This window comes from Chlorocebus sabaeus, chromosome 22 (assembly GCF_047675955.1).
Source record: "Chlorocebus sabaeus isolate Y175 chromosome 22, mChlSab1.0.hap1, whole genome shotgun sequence".
In the NCBI taxonomy this organism is placed as follows: Eukaryota; Metazoa; Chordata; class Mammalia; order Primates; family Cercopithecidae; genus Chlorocebus; species Chlorocebus sabaeus.
Window position 1 is genome coordinate 45,689,714 of NC_132925.1, and position 14,484 is coordinate 45,704,197.

A 14,484-nucleotide genomic window follows, 5' to 3' on the forward strand; every position below is an offset into this window, starting at 1 on the left:
CCTGCAAGAGATAACCACCTTTAACTGTAATTTTCCATTACCTACTCAAATCCTATAAAACTACCCTACCTCATCTCCCTTTGCTGACTCCTTTTTCAGACTCAGTCTGCCTGCACCCAGGTGATTAAAAAGTTTTGTTGCTCACACAAAGCCTGTTTGGTGGTCTTTTCACATGGACTCACGTAATATTTGTTGCTGAAAATCCCAGGACAGGGGACCTCCCTAGGGAGATCAATCCCCTGTCCTCGCCCTCTCTCTGTGAGGAGATCCACCTATGATCTCGGGTCCTCAGACCAGCCCGAGGAACATCTCACCAATTTTAAGATGGGTAAGCGGCCTCTTTTTATTCTCTTCTCCGACCTCTCTTGCTATCCCTCCACCTTTCAATCTCTCCCTTCCCTAATTTTCGTTCCTTTCCCTTTCTGATAGAGACAGAGGAGACATGTTTTATCCATGAACTCAAAACTCTGGTGCCAGTCATCATCTCGGGAAGACAGTCTTCCCTTGGTGTCTAATCACTGCAGGGACGCCTGCCTGATTATTCACCCACATTCCAGAGGTGTCTGATCACAGCGGGTATGCCTGCCTTGATCCTTCACCTTGGTGGCAAGTACCACCTCCCCTGGGTGGCAAGTACCACCACCCCTCTCTCCCTGTGTCTACCCTCTCTTTTCTCTAAATTTACCTTTTTTCTCTGGGCAACCTTCCAGCCTCCATTCCTTCTTCTCCTCCCTTAGCCTGTGTTCTAAAAAACTTAAAACCTCTTCAACTCTCACCTGACCTAAAACCTAAGCATCTTATTTTCTTCTGCAACACTGCTTGGCCCCAATACAAACTTGATAACAGCTCTAAATGGCCAGAAAATGGCATTTTTGATTTCTCCATCCTACAAGACCTAGATAATTTTGGTCGAAACATAGGCAAATGGTATGAGGTGCCTTACATTCAGGCATTTTTCACACTTTGTTCCCTCCCTAGTCTCTGTTCCCAGTGTGACTCATCCCATATCTTCCTTCTTTCCCTCCCACCTGTCCCTTCAGTCCCAACCCCAAGCGTTGCTGAGTCTTTTGAATCTTCCTTTTCTCCGACCCATTTGACCTATCCCCTCCTCCCCAGACTGCTCCTCCTCATGTCGCTCCCCACCAGGCTGAATCAGGCTCCAACTCTTCTTCAGCCTCTGCTCCCTGACCCTACAACCCTTCTCTCACCTCCCCTCTCCATACCCAGTCTGGCTTACAGTTTCATTCCGTGACTAGCTCTCTCCCACCTGCCCAACAATTTCCTCCTAGAGAGGTGGCTGGAGCTGAAGGCATAGTCAGGGTACATGTGCCTTTTTCTCTATCAGACCTTTCCCAAATCAGCCAGAATTTAGGCTCTTTCTCATCAGACCACACGAAATATATACAGGAATTCCAATATCTGACTCTGCCCTATGATTTAACCTGGAGTAACTTAAATGTCATCCTAACTTTTACCCTCTCCCCAGATGAACAGGAAATAATTTTTTCTCTAGCCCAATCTCACACTGACAACTGCCAGCTTCATGAGCCAGGCCTCCAGGAAGATATTAGAGCATTTCCCCTCAAGGATCCGCAATGGAACTATCAGGCACATTCCCCAGGTATGGCTGGGCAAGATTACATAATTTCCTGCCTAGTTGAAGGGCTTAAAAAGGCAGCATACAAATCTGTTAATTATGGCAAACTTAAAGAAACTACCCAAGGATAAGATGAAAACCCAGCCCAGCTCATGGTTCATTTGGCAGCAACCCTGAGATGCTTTACAGCCTTGGACCCAGAAGGGCCAGAAGGTCGTCTTATTCTCAATATGCATTTTATCACTCAGTCTGCTCCTGACATTAGAAAGAAACTCCAAAAGATAGATTCTGGACCTCAAACCCCACAACAGGATTTAATTAACCTTGCCTTCAAGGTGTATAATAATAAAAAAGAGGCAGCCAAATGGCAACATATTTCTGAGTTGCAATTATTTGCCTCTTCTGTGAGAGAAACCCCAGCCACATCTCCAGCACACGAGAACTTCAAAACACCTAAACCACAGCAGCCAGGTGTTCCTCCAGGACCTCCTACCTCAGGGTCTTGCTTCAAGTGCTGGAAACCTGGCCACTGGGCCAAGGAATGCCCACAGCCTGGGATTCCTCCTAAGCCATGTCCCATCTGTGCAGGACCCCACTGGAAATCAGACTGTCCAACTCACCTGGCAGCCACTCCCAGAGCCCCTGGAGCTCTGGACCAAGGCTCTCTGACTGACTCTTTCCCAGATCTTCTCAGCTTAGCAGCTGAAGACTGATGCTGCCTGATCGCCTCAGAGGCCCCCTGGACCATCACAGATACTGAGCTTCGGGTAACTCTCATAGTGGAGGGTAAGTCCATCCCCTTTTTAATCGATACAGGGTTACCCACTCCACATTACCTTCTTTTCAAGGGCTTGTTTCTCTTGCCCCCATAACTGTTGTGGGTATTAATGGCCAGGCTTCTAAACCTCTTAAAACTCCCCAACTTTGGTGCCAATTTGGACAACATTATTTTATGCACTCCTTTTTAGTTATCCCCACCTGCCCAGTTCCCTTATTAGGTTGAGACATTTTAACAAAATTTTCCACTACCCTGACTATTCCTGGACTACAGCCACATCTCATTGTCTCTCTTCTTCCCAACCCAAAGCCCCCTTCATGTCTTCCTCTTATATTCCCCCACCTTAATCCACAAGTATGGGACACCTCTACTCCCTCCCTGGCAACTGAACTGATCACAAGCCCATTACTATACCATTAAAACCTAATTACCCTTACCCCACTCAACGCCAGTATCAGTATCCCATCCCATAACAGGCTTCAAGGGGACTAAAGCCTGTTATCACTTGCCTGCTACAGCATGCGCTTCTAAAGCCTATAAACTCTCCTTACAATTCCCCCATTTTACTTGTCCAAAAACTGGACAAGTCTTACAGGTTAGTTCTGGATCTGTGCCTTATCAACCAAATTGTTTTGCCTATCCACCCTGTGGTACACTCTTTTGTCCTCAATACACCTGTACACTCTTTTGTCCTCAATACCTTCTTCCACAACTCACTATTCTGTTCTTGATCTTAAAGATGCTTTTTTCACTATTCCCCTGCACCACTCATCCCAGCCTCTCTAATGACTTCTTTGCTAGCATTACAGATATATCACAAACTTTATCTATCCTCCAAGCCCAGGTTGACTTTTTTTTTTTTTTTTTTTTTAAATTTATTATTATTAAACTTCAAGTTGTAGGGTACATGTGCACAACGTGCAGGTTTGCTACATATGTATACTTGTGCCATGTTGGTGTGCTGCAGCCATCAACTCGTCAGCACCCATCAACTCGTCATTTACATCAGGTATAACTCCCAATGCAATCCCTCCCCCCTCCCCATGATAGGCCCCGGTGTGTGATGTTCCCCTTCCCGAGTCCAAGTGATCTCATTGTTCAGTTCCCACCTACGAGTGAGAACATGCGGTGTTTGGTTTTCTGTTCTTGTGATAGTTTGCTAAGAATGATGGTTTCCAGCTGCATCCATGTCCCTACAAAGGACACAAACTCATCCTTTTTTATGGCTGCATAGTATTCCATGGTGTATATGTGCCACATTTTCTTAATCCAATCTGTCACTGATGGACTTTTTAGCTGCAGTTGTCCTCCAGAACCACTGAGGCCTCAATTTATCACTGCTGAAAAAGGAGGACTCTGTGTTTTTCTTAATGAAGAGTGTTGTTTTTACTTAAATCGACTGGACCTGGTATGTGATAATATCAAAAAACTCAAAGACAAAGCTCAAAAACTTGCTAATCAGGCAACTAATTACACTAGACCCACCTGGCCACTCTCTAACTGGGTATCCTGGCTTCTTCCAATCCTTAGTTCTCTAATACCTATCTTCTTCCTTCCCTTATTCAGGCCTTGTGTCTTCCAATTAATCTCTCAGTTCCTACAAAATCGCATCCAGGCCGTCACCAATCATTCTATACGACAAATGCTCCTTCTAACAGCCCCACAGTATCACCCCGACCCCAAAATCTTTCTTTAGTTTAATCTCTCCCACTCTAGGTTCCCACGCCACCCCAATCCTGCTCAAAGCATCCCTGAGAGACATCACCCGTTCTCTCTCCATACCACCCCCCAAAATTTTTGCTGCCCCAACACTTCACCACTATTTTGTTTTGTTTTTCTTATTAATATAAGAAGACAGGAATGTCAGGCCTCTGAGCTCAAGCTAAGCCATCATATTCCCCTGTGACCTGCACGTATACATCCAAATGGCCTGAAGCAACTGAAGAACTACAAAAGAAGTAAAAATAGCCTTAACTGATGACATTCCACCATTGCAATTTGTTCCTGCCCCACCCTAGCTGATCAATTGATCTCGTGACATTCCTTCTCCTGGACAATGAGTCTCATGATCTCCCCACCCTGTACCTTGTGATCCCAGTCCCTGCCTGCAAGAGATAACCACCTTTAACTGTTATCCACTACCTACCCAAATCCTATAAAACTGTCCACCCTTATCTCCCTTTGCTGACTCCTTTTTTGGACTCAGTCTGCTTGAACCCAGGTGATTAAAAAGTTTTATTGCTGACACAAATTCTGTTTGGTGGTCTCTTCACATGGACTCATGTAACACTGTTCATAAGTGACTTGTTAACCAATCAGTACCCTCTTGGTACCTGGGTTCTTATCTGGCATCCAGGAAGAATCAGGTTACACTCAGACTTGAAGGATAGTGAATGCAGGGATTTTATTGAATGATGGAGGTGGCTCTCAGTGGGATGGATGGGGAGCTGGAGAGGAGGTAGAGTGAAAAGATGATCTTCCCCTGGAGTTTGGCCATCCAGCAGCCAATCTCCTCTCCAACTGTCCCCACCTGAACTCCTCTTGACACTCAGATGCTCCTTCTCTTCTCTCCTTCTCTGCCACTCATTTCTGCCACTCTTCTGCTCTTCTGTTCGTTCATCTGCTCTTGGAGCCCAGGATTTGGGGTTTATGTGGGTACAAGATAGATGGGCATGGCAGGCCAAAAGGCAACCTTTGGGCCAAAAACAGGACTGCCTGTTCCCATTTAGGACCTTGGGTTTCCAGGCTTGAGGGTGGGGCCCTTGCCAGGGTGTTGTCTTCTTCTATCCAATATTTCCCTGTCTCCTGCCTGGATCAATATTATAAAATATTTTTAAGATGAAAATCATTTTCTGTAGAGTGAAAAATTACATAAAGTCAGCAGATAAATGCTAGGTTTATATTACAGAAAATGAAGCCTATCTTTAAGAGACATGGTGTTTTTCACAAAGTGGTAAGTCTGAGCAATCCCACAGCAGAATGCGTAAAGAATATGAATAGAAGATTTACAGATGAGCAAATCCAAATGGCCACCAAACATATACAAAGATGGTTAGATGTATTAGTAGACAAGTACATGAAATGAACAAGATTTTATTTTACATTCATAAATAGGTCAATGCAAGGAAAATAATGCAATCAGACATTGCTGGTGGAAGTGTGCTGGGTGAGCATCTTTAGAAAGCAATTGGGCAATATCTGTTAAGCACCTGCCACAATCAGAGGTTGCATAGATATGAATGTGAGTATAGATAGCCTTTATTGTAACATCACTCATTTGATCAATAAATAAATAAACCCAGAATTGTCTATCAGTGGAAGAATGGTTGAAAAAAATACAGTATAGCCACACAATGGAAATTATACATTCTGAATTAGAGTAGGACTGACCAGTTGCCTTGGAAGAGTTTCCACAAAGTATTGTTGAGTGAGAAGCAAGATTTTGAGAAATACATGCAATATGATTCCATTTTTGAAAAAATGAGCAATGATAAGGAAACTGCATATATGCATATACATATATATATGAATGTCTCCAGCTCTGTTATTATTTGAGCATTGATGAAAATATTATATTCATGGAAACCTGGTTATCATGGATTCTTGAGGGACTGCAATGGATAAAGTGGAGTTGAAATGGGAGAAGGGGTGGGGGAAATCCAGAAAAAAAATTAAAAATAGAGAAAGTAAGAATAATTATCTATAATATGCTTGCAATTACACACGTATGAAAAATTATAAATGTGCACACATATACTCTTTCACATGGAAATTTCAAGGCGGGATCCTGGAGGATGGAGGATGGTGTCAGCATAGGTTCAGGCTGAAGCTGCAGCTGCTCACAGTCCAGGCTCCTGTCATCACAGGAGTCAAAGTGCACAAGGGAAGCCTTGCACAAGCCCCGTGAGGGCCAGAGCTTCATTGATCACTTTAACTCAGAATTCACCACTTATTCATTAACCTCGGACCAGCCCAAGAAGGATGCTCAGACATGCCACATTATCTGTGGGGACGGGAGTGGGTGGAGTGGAAAGTCTTTTCTCTTCTCCTCCTTATTTTCTTCCTTTTTTTCTTTTAAATGCAACTAGGTGAAAGAATAATCAACCTTTTAAAGTACCTGAAGCCCTCCCTTTCTCTCTCTTTATTTACCTTAGGGCAAAACAGTTTGTTGCAGAGAAACAATTAGAAATCTCGAGTAGGGATTTTGAAGTTCAAACCTTCCTGTTGACATTTATACAATATGGATAAAGAGGACGAGGTATGCACTGACATGGAAACACACACTTGACATGTTGATAAGTTTAAAAAATCAGGTGGCATAACAGTATGTATATAGACTAATTTGAGGACAAACTCGGACATTTTTCCTTCTCTTGCCCAAATTCCTATCTAAGGGGCTTGGGGAGTCATGCCCCACAAACCATAAAGCCTCATCCGAGGGGATTTAGTTAACCCTATATAACACAGCTTACTTTCCAACCCGACTCTGACATAACATCACATGACAGATAAAGAAGGAAATCAAAATATTTTAACCTCAAATATGTTTATTTGCCATATCTTGAAATTGCCCTGCAAAGTTGCCTCTTGTGGGGAAAAATCTACATTATGTGCAGAATCCCCTTTCCCTTCTCTGAGTCTTTTTCCTGATCCAGAAGACAATCAGCTAAGAGTCTGATATCTTTTGAAATCTGTAAGAAACATGTACAATCTATTATCTCTGAAGCCTGCTACTTGGAGGCCTCATCTACGTAATAAGAAACTTGGTCTCCACAATTCCTTTCTATTGATTCCAGGTCTTTGGATAAACTCTTTCAACCAGTTGTCAATCAGATAATATTTGAATCTGCCTATAACCTGTAAGCCTCCTGCCCACTTCCAGTTGTTCCACCTTTCCACACAGAACCAATGTACCTCATACATGTATAGATTAATGTCTTATGTCCCTCTAAAATGTATAAAACCTAGTTGTGGCCCAACCACCGTGGGCACATGTTCTCAGGGTCTCCTGAGGGCTGCATCATGGGCCATGGTCACTTGGATTTGGCTCAGAATAAATATCTTCAAATATTTTACAGTGTTTGATTCTTATTCTTTTCTACAGACGAATTCCATTTTAAATATATTTCCTGACATTTTATTATGAAAAATTTCAAACAGACAGAAAAGTTGAAAGAATACATCAAACTCTTGTATATCTGTGTATCCCCTACCTCAATACAATTGTCAAAATATTGTCATATTTATTCTCTATCTACCTATGCTTTACAATTTGGTTGTAAATTGCAGACATCATGGTGCTTCACTCTTAAATACTTAAGTCTGCATCTTCTGAGAAGAAAGATAAACTCCTACAAGACACAATGTCATTGTCACAACCAATAAAATTAACAATAATTCCATATATCTACTATCCCATTCCTATTTAAATTTCTTCAGTTGTACTAAGAATGCCTTTGTAGCTTTTTCTTGAAGTAGGATCTAGTCTGTGTTCACACAAAGCATTTGGTTATTAGGCCTTTTGGTCTCTGTTAGTCTAGAATAGTTGCCTTGCTTTTCTTAAAAAAAAAAAAAAAGTTTTTAATGGCATTGACTTCTTAAGAAGGCCACGTCAGTTTTCTTGTAAAATGTTTCACATTCTAACTGACCTTTCTTTAATGAGGTATTTAACTTGTTCCTATATGCCCTTCCAACCTCCCATTCTCTTGTAAACTGAAAATTAGGTGTTGGGGCTTAACTGAGTTCAGTGTAAAAGTTGCCCCACTATCAATAATAATGCTACCAAGTGTGGACACCCAAGATGGTGGCTAGTAGAGCTCCCCATTGAGAAAGTACAATATTCTCTTGTATATCTTGGTAAAGGATACCCAGGCAGGGCATTGGTAAATCAAGTTTAGCCTAAAGTCACTTCCTTACATATTTTAAGTTCAGCCTAAAGGTTTATCTGTACATGGTAAACTATAACCTAAATGGAGAGGTAGGTAGACTATAGCCCACTTTTATGCCAATCACTGAGTTTTGGCCAACCGAAGCAGGCCAACTGTTCAGACAGTGTTCAGATGAGGCAAATGCCAAGCTATAACCAATCCTGCTGTTTCTGTACCTCATTTCCATTTTCTATATATCATCTTCCTTTTTCTGTCTGTAAATCATCTTCTACCTCGTGGCTTCACTGGAGTCTTTGAGCCTACTGTAACTTGGAAGGCAGGCTGCCTGATTCGTGAATAATTCTTTGGTCAATTAAACTCTATAAAATTTAATTTGGCTAAAGTTTCCCTTTTAACAGATGGTGTCAGAAGTGAGATCCAAACTAGAACTTCTGGTGACCCCCAGGAGCATCAAGTGGCCAAGCAAGGTTCCCTCCAGGCCCATTGTGTTCATTGTTCTCTGGCAGTGACTGGGGATCCTGGTAAGTTCTCTCCAGGATTCTGAAGCTCCATGGATTTGTGTTCTGAGCTCTTCAAGTTTCTTTGAGCAAATTTATGATCCAAACTGTGTTTGGAAGGCATGACAGAAACTGAACTGGATTCAGAATAGGATTGGATTCAATAATTAACTGACTTGGATCTAGTTAGCAGTTTATAAGAGACCTCTAACTGGGCCAGAAAGAAACCAGTAGTAAATGGCAATGCTGTAGGAGGTGTAAACTTTGACTTTTGGAAATTGACGGGGATTTTTGTTTCTTTCTTCTTGCATTCTTCAGTAAGGAAAAATCATTGGCTAAGTTGATCAAGAGGGCCTGAGAGCCAAAGTCAATGTTTAAGGTAAAAATGGGATCCTTAATTTCTGAAGAACTGAGTACCTTCTGGCTTATCGATGGATAAGTATTAGGCCCTGGAAGCAACAAAGACTTACAGAAATTATGAAATTTTTTTAAAGATAAGTTACAGTAGAATAATCCAAATGAACAACGCTGCACTTGAAGAAGTGCATTTGAATCTGAGGGCTTTCAAATTAGTCTCATCTAGGGATGCCTATTGATATGCAGAAGCTTCTAAAGAGACTTTAATATTTTAAAAGGCTCTTTATAAAAGGCAAATAAAAAGCTTAGGTGACTAATTGATAAGAAAAATTGAATCTGCTGATCTTTTAGTTTTGTCACCATCTTGCCCTAACAGCAAAACGAAAGCTAGCCTAGATAAAGTATTTATAAAAGGAGTCTTCTTTTTCAGATCTATCCCTGCTGAGTCCAGGCATAAAGGATGCTTTCTTTGCCCTATTCCTTAATGGAGTCCACTGTGAACTCAGTAATTTTAGCCAAGAAACAGTAGCTAAGTTAAACAGAACACCTATTTAACTAAAATACACCTTTCTGGAATTTGATTGGCTAACCTGAAACCCTTTTGTAAAAGAAATGTACACCTATTAAGGAATCTCCGTTTTTAAGGATGTCTTCCTATGTACATTAGAAACTTTTACCATTATTTTAAATTTACATAATAAATCATACTTTTGTCTAAGGTGCTTTTCTGGCCATCTTGTCTTCACTGAACTTTTATGTGAGCACTATTTTTTTTCATTGATTTGAGCAAATGATGACACAACTGGTTTGTAAAACTACGAATCCAAGCAGGACAAAAATTAATTGAATACCAAGAAAATCCTTTGCCAGATTTTCATGCTAAATCAGCCAGTACTAAAATTGTTTGGATATACTATTTGAATAAACTCTATGGGCCAAGTCAAATTACCTATGATAACCTGTCAGTTATTGGTACTATGCACCTAAATAGGAGAAAAAAATGGTATTTAAGAGGACATAAGTCCAATGCTAAATGTGGACTCATGGAGAACCCAGATAGCCACCTTGTCCTTCCTGAGTCCTTCAAACTTTCTATATTAAAAGCTCTGCATTCCATGACTCATCATGGAAGAGATAAAATGATCCAAATTAAATATATGTGTGTGTGTGTATATATATAGTGACTGTCCTAAATTGCTAAAATAGTTTATGACCAATGTTTAGTTTGTCAAATCCATATTCCTGGGAGGACAATTAAAAACTTCAAGTACATTTTCACTACCTGGTAGGCCATGTGAACATTTATAGAGGGATTTCATTTAATTGTCATTTTCAATGCATGTTTTCTGGTTGTATAAAAGCTTTCTCATGCAAGAGGGCTGTTGTTATAACAGTAGCTCATTATGCCAAAGTGTATGTTCACAGGTAAGGAATGTTTTTTAATGGTCCACTCACTGAAGACAACCGACCCCTTCAGAGTCTAGAGCTTGAAAATGGGATCTTCTGAGAACATTAGAGAAAGACTGCCCTTGCCATGACTGCCCTTGCCATACATACTGCAGTAAAATTTGGTGACCTTGAACCTTGGATTTGTAATCTCACAACTCAGAAAGGCCCCTCCACACTCTTGGAACTGTACACCTATTGGAAACCTTAAGGAAAAACTAACCAGGGATGTTTCTCCCCAGAAGAAGACAGCATGCTTGACATGGACAGCTTTTTCCCATGATCAGGGATCAAGATTTTTCTGCTATCATGAAACTCTTATCTTTCCATTTGTTCCTTCCTTATGCTTCTATAAACACTAGAAGTGGAAAGGGGGTCTGTTGTATGCACTCATGGAATATACTTTTATTTGCAGGGGATTTTGTGCCAGCCTTATACATCAAGAGCCTATGCCTTGATATGATGGACGATGAAGGCTCAACATAGGTGACAAATTTTAATGATACATTTGTTACCTCATAATCAGTCAGAAACAGAACATTTGTTACTCCTCTTAACCTAGGTCATGGGTTAGAGAGAACATTGCCAGGAGGTCTTCATTCTTCTAGATGGGCATCATTTGTTAGGTACCTTTTTATATGGCTTGAAGTAAATTAGGAAATTATTAGAAATGTATCCTTCATGATAGGCTGTATAGCAGATTCTACTGTAAAGGCTATGGTTACACAGCAGGCTTTAAATTCTCTTGTGAAAATTATGCTAAATAATAAAAAAACTGCTCTAGATTTCTTACCAGCCAAAGAGAGAAGTATCTTTACATTTGCTGGCACTTCTTGTTGCCCATGGAGGAATAAATCAGATATTATAGAGAGTCAGTTGTAGGGGATTAATGAACAGGCTGCTTGGTTAAAGCAAGTAGACTTTTTATATAGCTCATTATTTGATCTATTTGATTTCAGTTAGTTTGGTTTATGGGGACCCTGGCTAAGGAGCATACTCCAAACTCTTGGTGTTATCCTTCTGATGATCATAATAGTAACCTCCCTGGTGTGCTGTATTCTTTCAAAAGTTTTAAATGTTTGCATGCAGCCATCTCTAGAATGTCAAATGATCTCTCTTCAACTAGAATGACAAGAGCTGAAAGAACTGTGTGACCATGAAGGCACTGTAACCTATGACATGCTGAGGCTGAAACCCCAATTAGGGTAACTGAGAGTGGTGCTAAGGTCCAAAGTTTTAGTCATACTCTTACCTAAGTTAGAACCTGACCAAAAGGGAGTAATTTTCAATCGACATTATGAGAGGCCATTGTTTTGGACTGAGCTCATGCACTAGACTCCAACAGACCAGACCAAACCAAAATGGAGTCACTCATGCTAAATGTGATGTAATCAAACTAAGACTTTAAGGAAACAGACCCTAGAACAGACCAGTTTTTGTTCCCGCCACCTGCACCCCGCCCCCACAAATGAGACTGCAGCATAAGAACATACCTCTACTCTAACCTTTAAAAAATATAACCTGAGGTCCTTGTTCCCACCTCACAAAACCCACTGTTCTGCTACTTACCAGTGGGTATTGACACCAAGTAAGTACATTTACAATAGTGATAGTGACATCAGTGAATAAAGTTTGAATAAAATCTCTTCTTTCTAAGTCACAGATCAGGCTGCAGCACTCCCAACTCCTTAATTATATATGGGCATATAATTAAGTGGCACCAGATAAGAGGAAAACAATGATAAAAACCTCTCTACGGTGCTCTGAAGGACTAAGGGCCAATGCTTGGGGGGGCTTCTCTAGTCTAAAGATCGTGTGCCAGAAGCCTGCAATGTGGAGGGGCCCACCAAGAACCCTATGTGGCCCACCAGCTCCCACTGTCCAGGGACCACATCCTATAGTGGCTGGGTGTGGCTGCCACTGTGCCCCGGCTCCTGCCCTCTGTCCACCACTGCCTCTGCTGCTCCTGGGTCCCTGACGCTGAGCCAGGCATCCATCATCTTTGCCTGATGGGGGCCATAGTTTGTAATGCTTATGCTTTGCTATGTGTGTGGCCTTCCTGACCCAAGTGTTCGACTTTGCAACTATTGGGTAAGTGGCTTCAGTAAACAGCCAGGATGGTAGTGACTAAAGACAGCAGTGCCACGGTATGGGGAGGGACCAATGAGCTCACCAAGGAGATGGAGGAGGCCTGGGGCCAGAGGAGAAGGGAACAGGGAATGGGATCCAGGAAAAAGAGCATCTGGATACCGTCAGAGGCTCTGGCTGAGGAGGTAAAGACCTGTCTCCCTGCTGATGGGAACTGGCTGCTGGGGAGGGGGAGGTTTTGTGGGTAGGCGGTGCATCTCTGTGGAGTTGCCTTCCTGGCATCTCCCACCTTCTCAGCCTCCTTCTGCAGCCTCACTGCCTGTCCACAGATGGGAACATGTCTCAGTCCGTTGAGACTACTATAACAAACTACTGTAGACTGGATGGCTTATAAAAACCAGACACTGATTCCTCACAGTGCAGGAGGCTGGAAGTCCGAGATCAGGGTGCTCAAACAGGAGGGCTCTGAAGAGGCCGAGTTTGCAGAAAGTGCCCTCTCACGGTGTCCTCACATGGCGAATCCTACTCCAAAGGCTCTGCCCTCATGACTGACGCTTCCCAAAGCACCCTCCTCACACCATCACGCTGGAGGCGAGGATTTCAACATACAAGTTTTGGGAGGACACAAATGTTTAGTCTGTAAGAGGAGGCAGCAGAGAGAAAACTCACAGGGCCTGAGCTGCCACGTGGTCCACGGGAAGCTAGACTTCAACTCATGGACATGGACGTGTCACTCTGCCCTTTCCCCTGCATCAGGGGTGGTGGAGAAAACCCATGACAGTGAGTGAGTGCCACACCATGTGGGGTGGGCATGCTGGTTTCTGGGAGTGGCACCAGCCCTTTTCAACAAGGTCTGCAACACCCTTTGGAGCTGGGGTCTTTGCCCCATTGGAGATGCAAAGACTAAAGTGCACACCAGGGCTGAGCGCTGGGTGTGGGGCTCCCTGTTCATGGTCACGGGTGACAAACGACATTGGAACCCACATCTGACACAAACCTGCACACTGTACTCCCACACTGAGCTGATGGCCCCCAAGCCATAGAGAGACCCCTTCTGTCCCAGTAGGGCCTTATCATGAAAATCACGGAGGAATCCATACTCAGTCGAACAGCTCCAAACTGCAGCAGGTCACAGGGCAAAATCACTACCACGCCTCACAGGGCACCACACAGAACAGTACAGCGTGAGTTACCGGAGCCACTTCCATGTGCTACAGCACATCCACACTCACAACATACGCTACGTGTGCACACAAGCAGGAACACACACCGGTTATTTTGTAAGACTTGCATATTATTCTATAAGTAGCTCTTTTTTCCCCCTTCATATATCATGAAGCTATTATCACAGTAGCACATAGATACGTACCTCATTCCTTTTCATGACTGGGTGGCATTTGTATTCACTAGCTTCTGCTGTATAATAAACCGTCTGTGTTAGGGTCTCCAGAGAAACAGAACTATAGGGGTGTGTGTGTATGTGTGTGTGTGCCTGTGTGTGTGTGGAGAGAGAGTGTGTGTGTATGTGTGGATATGTGTGTGTATAGATCGATAGACATGTACCTACATAAAGTTAAAGAAATTGGCTCATGTGATTGTGGGAGCGGGCAAGTGTGAAATCTGCAGGGCAGAGTGGCAGGCAGGGGCCCAGAGAAGAGATGATTTGCAGCTCAAGTTTAGGGGCAGTCTGCAGGCAGAGTTCCTTGCTTTTCAGGGGACCTCAATCTTTTCTCTTAAGACCTTCAACTGATTGGATGGGGTCCACCCATATTTTGAAGGGTCATCTGGTTTACTTAAAGTCTACTGCTTTAAATGTTAATCTCATCTTAAAAA

General features: G+C 42.5%; 1 protein-coding gene across 1 annotated transcript in view; it reads left to right on the top strand.

Moving 5' to 3' along the window:
• LOC140709749 (uncharacterized) overlaps window positions 1-11,270 on the top strand; it is a 52,349-nt gene extending 41,079 nt beyond the window's left edge. Inside the window, exon 6 of the mRNA XM_073009594.1 lies at window positions 8,662-11,270. The gene's annotated coding sequence lies outside the window, so the exon portion shown is untranslated. The remainder of the gene's footprint in view (window positions 1-8,661) is intronic.
• The last annotated feature ends 3,214 nt before the right edge of the window (window positions 11,271-14,484 follow it).